The sequence below is a fragment of the Gossypium arboreum genome, chromosome 9, assembly GCF_025698485.1.
Source record: "Gossypium arboreum isolate Shixiya-1 chromosome 9, ASM2569848v2, whole genome shotgun sequence".
NCBI classification, from domain to species: Eukaryota; Viridiplantae; Streptophyta; class Magnoliopsida; order Malvales; family Malvaceae; genus Gossypium; species Gossypium arboreum.
This window is the reverse complement of record NC_069078.1, coordinates 4,054,769-4,062,203: the sequence shown is the minus strand read 5'-3', so window position 1 is coordinate 4,062,203 and position 7,435 is coordinate 4,054,769. Positions and strand designations below refer to the sequence as shown.

Genomic DNA, 7,435 nt, shown 5'->3' with positions numbered 1-7,435 from the left:
TAAGCTTGACTTAAAATTTGGAATTTGATTTTCGGTTTGAGTTCAATCGAACATCTACTTTTAAGTTCAAGCTCATTTGAGATATAATCGAGCTACTTGAACTCGAGCTTAATTAAGTTCGTTTACCAATTTTTGTACTCGAGCTTGGCTAGATAATTAAGGGCATTAACGTAACTTAATAATGTAAAAATGTGAAAAGCTTGTTAAGACTCACGAGTTGTTCAAGTCAAGTATTACTAAGCTCAAATTTGACTCAATTGATAGCTTGAACTCAGCTCAATAATTATCGATTCAAATTTGAATTTTTTAGTCAAATTCGAGCAATCTTACAAGCATCAATATCTTATTTACACCCCTAGAAGGAACTGAGAAGCATGAAAAATAACTAACTCTTAGCAAATAATGTTCTTTTAGATGTGAAATATAATATAATATAATATATGGGTAAAGTAAATTAGTTGTCATCCAACTATAGAATTCTTTTTCCTTTTTATTCACCCTACTTCAAAAAGTTATAAAGTGGTCACTCAATTATTCAATTTTGTTTTTGTTTGGTCATCCAACTATCTTAAATTTTTAAATATTTCTATTTTTATGTTAGCCATGTGGTGACTAAAAAAATAAAATTAAATAATTCGATGACCATTTTATAATTTTTCATAATTAAATAATTAAAAAATTTTAATAACAATTGAATAACTATATTGTAACTTTTCACAATCAAGAGACTAAAAAACTGCAATTTAATGAACTCTACTATACTTTATCCATCATATATTCACTTGTTGCCGATCAAATCGTGTTGGCCGACTATGGTCCATAAAAACGGCTTAAACATTAAAAATGATGAATTATAACGTATGAGTACCTTTGTTTGTACTATAATATAATGGTCACATTTCTTTTTCTTTTCTTTTGTTTTGAAAATGCATTGTAACATGTGCAGTATATTATTAAATATTTAATATTCCGAGTTTCATTTGTTTATTCATTTATAAAGTGTAATTTATATAATATCTTAAAATGAAAATGTACAATTTGAAAGAAGTGTTGGAAATTATTTATTTGATTTTTCAACATTTACTTTTAAACTCTTCATTTTTTTTGTGTCATTTTGACGTGGTGAAAATCATCAATTTCAGCCTGATTATCCCTAAATTCAATGTGAGTATTTTTATTTTATCTTGACCCCGTCGTGATCGAATAAAAATGGATAATGAACTGCATTTATTGACGTGAGAGATAAAGATGACTATATTTTTAGGAGCGAACTCCGTATAAAACGTATAGTATATATAAAACACGAATTTAAAGAAATTTTTTTCTTTCTTATCGTAATAGTAAATTTACATCTAAAAATTATAATTTATTTTTACATATAGTGGTGCTAATTTTAAAAAGAAAAGAAAAACACTAGTGGTGCTACTTTAAGAATTATAATTTACATTTAGTGGTGCTACTTTAACTCTGCTTTTCCTTCTTTAAGATCTATTAATAAGTTCTTCATTTACCCAATCTGAATCTTCATTCATTTCCCCAAACAAAATAACAACGCAAATGGGTTTTCAGTTCGCGCTTTACTTCATCCTCCTACTCCTCTTCCTCTTCCTGTTATGCCCAATTTTACAAGCAGCGGAATCTCAAGAACCTGCCTGTGGTAAAGAAGTATGTGGAAATATTACAATTCCATCCCCTTTTGGAATCCATAGCACCTGCTATACTCATTCTTGGTTTAGAGTAACTTGCAAATCGACCCGTAATGGGGAAAAGCCATTCATAAAAGTAAATGGCATTGAATTCTCATCAGTAATCCAGTTACTTATATTAATTGTGATCATATAAGCGAGGCTAGTGTGAGTGTGAATCTCTCAGGCACTCCTTTTTTCTTCTCAAGTGACAAAAATGCATTCGGGTCAGTAGGTTGCGGAAAATTGGCTACTATTTTAAGTAACGAAGCTGATTCACTTGGCGGCTGCGTTCAATCAAGGTGTGACGATGGTGCTTCTGAATCTGGCTGCTTTACTCAAATTACGGGGAATTTCACTTCCTATACTGTAAGCATGACAGCCAAGTATCCTGACAGCAACAGATGCGCATCTGCTTTCATCTTTAGCTCGTACTCTTTCAGTATTGCTTACCCATTACCCACTGGCATCAATATTAGAACCACGCATGTTCCCGCCGTGCTCAACTGGAATTCCACCTATTGCGGTGACGGAGGTCAGTCACGCGCTGTTACTTCAATTGCTTGGGTTTCATTTTTCTTCTTTTAATTCAGTTAATGTATAGATTTTGCTAATTGTTTAAAATCAGTCTTTAGTATCATTCATTTTGTATATTAATATTTTTCTTTTTAAAAAATTTATACCTAAAAGTTTTGTATTTCAAAAACTTAAATTAATGCCTAACAGGTTTTAGGTAAAAAACTTGTACGTTAGAGGTTTTTGAAGGGCATGTATTTTCAATTAAAATATTGAATGAAATCAAATTCAACCAGTATCTATATTAATAAGAAATCCTTTAATGAATTTAATTAAAATTTTACTTAGAGTAACACTTTTCATATGATTTTTTTTAAAGTAAATATTTGTTTATTTTGATAATTAGAGGTAAAGAATGGGGTTACTTGATATGGAACCTAAGCTCCTATATCTACAATATAATACTTTTGTTATTATAGGCACCTTGTTTTTAGATAATTATATATATATATTGAATGACACTTTGTTTTTATTTCCTACAAACATTGCATGTACATACATTTAGTAGATTTTGCAATTTACTTCCTTTTTGCTAAGCCCGCAGGATGCGGAAGACCAGGACTAGGACCTATCAACTTCAACACCTACAAGGTAGAGTCTTGTGGGAATGTTACTTTTCACTACCCTTTTAGCATGAAGGACCAAGATGATTCCAATGACTGGTTTAAAGTAATTTGCAACAAAATAGCCAATGGGGAAAAAGTTCCTTTCTTAAACATAAATGGCACGAATCTGCAAATATTAGACTTTAATTTTTTGGATGGCACCGTCAAAATCAACCATCCAATAACTTACTTTAACCTAACAGGCACCCGCTTTTACTACTCAGATTCCCACAACATCTTCTGGTCTTTAGGTTGTGGTAATTTGGTTACCATTTTTGGCAACGAAACAGATAATTTTATAGGCGGATGTTTGCAACCAAGTTGTAGGATTAATAACAAGACTTCCTCTATTATTGGTTGTCCTGTTACTATTCCTAAGGGTCTCAGTTCATTCTTTGCAAACATGAGTGATATGGTTGATTCAAGTGATTAAATGAGGAAAAGATCATGCGGATTTGCTTTCTTGATTTCTTATGACTTTGATTTAACTAATGATTTTGATCTAAGTAATAGGACGCATGTCCCAACGCAACTGCAATGGGGCACACTAATATCTGGAGAGTGTTATTTGAACGATAGTTAAAACACTTCTTGTACATTCGATGGTGAATATTGTTGGTCGAGGTTGAGCTCTAACCATCTATGTTCGTGCAATAGGGATACAGTGATATCAGTTATTCAAGATTATGCAAAGGTATGAATTAACCCTTTTTTAGGGAACTTCTTTTCTTATATCTATATTATCTTACTTAATACCTTAATCGAAAATTTATTAAAATATCTTTTATATACAAATTAAGTTGTATTATTTTAAGGGTATTCTCATCTTTTTACATTTTATATAAAATCCATAATAAACCTAACATGGTGAGAATTGAACCTTTCACACAATAAATTTTAAAATTTAACTTTATCATTTCAACTAAGAATTCATTTGATTCTTATATAAGCTTTTAATAAATATTTTTATTACATAATTTTTTCACTCACATCATGGATGTGCCTTAAATTTGTATTATTTTTTAAAGAGCTGAGTTGGTGTTCAATTGGGTCTCGACTCGATTAAGAAATTATGAATATCCATTACTTTTATAAAAAACAAATATTATTATGAGAGAATTTTTATCATTTTATATTTTATGTAAAATTTAGAAAAATGAGTATAATGAAATTTGAACAAACGAACTACAATGAATTTTTCTTTTCATGTTTTTTTTTAAATAATGGTTTTGCATACGTATTGCTAGAATACTCCTAAGAATAATTTGAACCAACAAAAGGAAAAGGAAATTAGAAAGCTATTAAATGAATTAATTTAGTCTACGTGTCAAAAGGAATCAAAAGAATCAAAGAAAGTCAAATTTTTATAGTTTTGTAAATGCTTTTTATATAGTAAATGATTACGTTGTTATAATTAAATTTATTTATTTCTTTTTAATAGTGTGGGGATTAAATTGATCCATTTAATAATATAAGAACTAATTTGATTCAATACTTTAACTGAATTATATGATTATAGCCTCTCTTTTTCCAATTCATAAATGACAGATGGGAAATGTGAGAATTATAAGTACTGCAACATGCTTTGCTTGAATACCCCTAAAAACTATTGCTGGTCAGACTCTTGCCCTCCTCATTATGAATACAATATTACGGGATTTCGTTGTGAGCGTAAAATAAAAACTCAAAACACTCATAATTTGAAAAGCATTATTGTAGGTACGTGGTAAATTTACATTTTTTGTTTTTAAAGTGGAATCATTATGGTTATTGAATTATGTTAATTCAAGTAGTAATTTATTTACTTTTGAATGCGGATGGAGCAACAGTTATTTATCATGAAATTTGTAAAAGTTAAATAACAAAATAATGGATGATGTAATAAGGTTTTCTCATTTTTTATTTAAATGAATCGCTATCAAATATGAATAAAACATTATTAAACATTTTCATGGTTTTTAAACATGTATTTTAATTTTCAATTTTAGCCATTACCTATGTTTCTTATATCTATATAGGTTGCAGCACTAGTGTTGGGACACTATTTCTACTACTCGCAACATGGAGTATGTACAAAGTCCTCAAAAGAAAACAAAAAATCATGCTGAAGCAGAAATACTTCAAAAGGAATGGAGGTTTGTTACTGCAACAACATTTGTCTAGCAATGAAGGTAATGTTGAAAAAATTAAGTTGTTTACTTCAAAAGAGATGGAAAAGGCAACCAATAATCGAATCCTTGGTCAAGGAGGTCAAGGGACTGTTTATAAAGGAATGCTAATAGATGGAAGCATTGTGGCTATTAAGAAATCCAAAATGGTGGAAGGAAAGAAATTTGATGAAAGGAAGGTTGAACAGTTCATTAACGAGGTGATAATTTTATCTCAAATTAATCACAGGAATGTGTTTAAGCTTTTAGGGTGTTGTTTAGAAGCTGAAGTTCCTCTATTGGTTTATGAGTTCATCCCAAATGGTACATTATACGATCTCATTCATAACCAAACTGAAGAATTACCATTGACATGGGAAATGCGTTTACGAATTGCGATTGAAATTGCCAATGCCTTGTTCTATTTGCATTCAATTTATCGCTCCTATTTATCATCGAGACATCAAATCTAGTAACATACTTTTGGATGATAAATATAGGGCAAAAGTATCAGATTTTGGAACTTCAAGATCAGTTGCACTTGAACAAACACATCTAACCACTCGGGTGCAAGGAACTTTTGGATACATGGATCCCGAATATTTTCGATCAAGTCCATTTACCGAGAAGAGTGATGTTTAAAGCTTTGGAGTTGTTCTTATTGAGCTTTTAACATGACAAAAACCCATCTCTGCAGAACAATCAGAGCCAGTGAGAAGCTTGGTATCCTATTTTTTGCATTCAATGCAGGAGAATTCCTTATTTAACATTCTCGATCCAATGGTAGTAAAGGATGGCTCTACTAGCAAAAAGATGCTTGAATCTTAATGGAAAGAAAAGACCCACCATGAAACAAGTAGCAATGGAGCTGGAGTTGATTAAAGCTTCAGGTGGAAATGTTATTGAAGACCATGGTGATGAAGAATCTGAAATAGATGACATAATCCATTCATGGGAGACCAATCCTAGTTGTTCATTATCTAGGACAGTTACAACCAACAGTGTAACTTTTCCATTAAAATCATCTTTCTAGTTTCCAACACTCCTGAAACAATTTCTCTTAGATTGATAGCCTTGAGCTTCTCTATTTGTCACATTGGTGGAGTCTTGTGGTTGCCCAAGAATTCATACTTGTTTCACTCAATGTTATTTGACCTCTTAAGGTTTTTTTTTTCTTTTCCTAAGTTGATGAATTCATTAAAAAAAAAAAGACCTCCAAACAGCGATACAAAATCCAAGGATACCATCAATCGAAAGAAAGGTAACCGTAGTTACCCACATCTCTTTTTGCTCTTCTTCATCCTTGACCTTCTTCTTCTTCTGATATCTGAAGATGAAATAAGAAGAGGTGATTAACTCATCATAGTAATAGTAAGCCTTCACTGAGTAAGAACAACTAAAGAAAGTAAGGGATATTAATAGAATCCAACATAACCTATCAACAACTTTCGAACCTTCAATTTAAACTCCGATCGGAACTCCTCTGATTTCCCCTGCAAATAAACAAACTAGCTTAGTCTCTTCTCTTGCCTTAAAAATATAGGGGAATTGGATGGGACAAATTAGCATTAAACACCCAACTCCATAAGAAAATAACATCAACCAGAGAAGCCAATAAAAACTATTTGAAACATGCAAAAAAACAAATTTAGTCAAATATACATATAGAACTGTGTAACATTAACAAAAAAAAATAATTTAAAATAATTTGGTTTTAAAAATCCAGTGCATTGTAGTTTGAATAAAAATAATCTAAATCATTAATGCAATTCAAAACCAAAAAAAAAAAAAATCAAAACATAAACAGTCCGCAAAAGTCCAAAAACATTCCAACGATAAGTACTTTTTAAATTGAATAGAATAATTAGAAAAAAATAGCTATTTTGAACAGAGCTCCCGCCACACGGATCCATCCTAAGTTTGTCAGTTACCTGAGGGAAAAATAAATAGAAAGTGAGCTACAAGCTTAGTATCATATTTCGAATAACAGATCAGACACATATAATTTATCAGATACCCTTTTCAGATACAGAATCAGAAACATTATTGGAACCCACCCATTGTTTGAAAAGTCAAAAAGGGTGGGCACCAAAAGTAGAAAGTAAGATTGGTTAGCAAGTTGGGTTAAAAGTTGGCATGGGATAATTACAATTTTGGTCCCTAATTGTATAGGGACATTGCAAGTTGATCCTTGAACCTCAACTATAAATAGGCCTAACCATTTCTTACTTTCTTCATCCCATAATTGCCATTCTTTACTTAAGGCATTATTCTCTCTCCCTATTTGTAAATTTCACTTGTAATTTTTGGAGTGAAATATATTTGGTAGTGCCTGAGGACGTAGGCAAAATTTGTTGAACCTCGTTAAAATTCTGGTGTTCTTTATTATTTATCTTGCATATTTTGTGAATGTGATTGTAGT

The 7,435-nt window shown here is 31.0% G+C and overlaps 1 pseudogene; it reads left to right on the top strand.

Annotated features, from left to right (window-relative positions):
* Nucleotides 1-5,076: 5,076 nt before the first annotated feature.
* LOC108455038 (wall-associated receptor kinase-like 1) lies at nucleotides 5,077-5,655 on the top strand (annotated as a pseudogene).
* The last annotated feature ends 1,780 nt before the right edge of the window (nucleotides 5,656-7,435 follow it).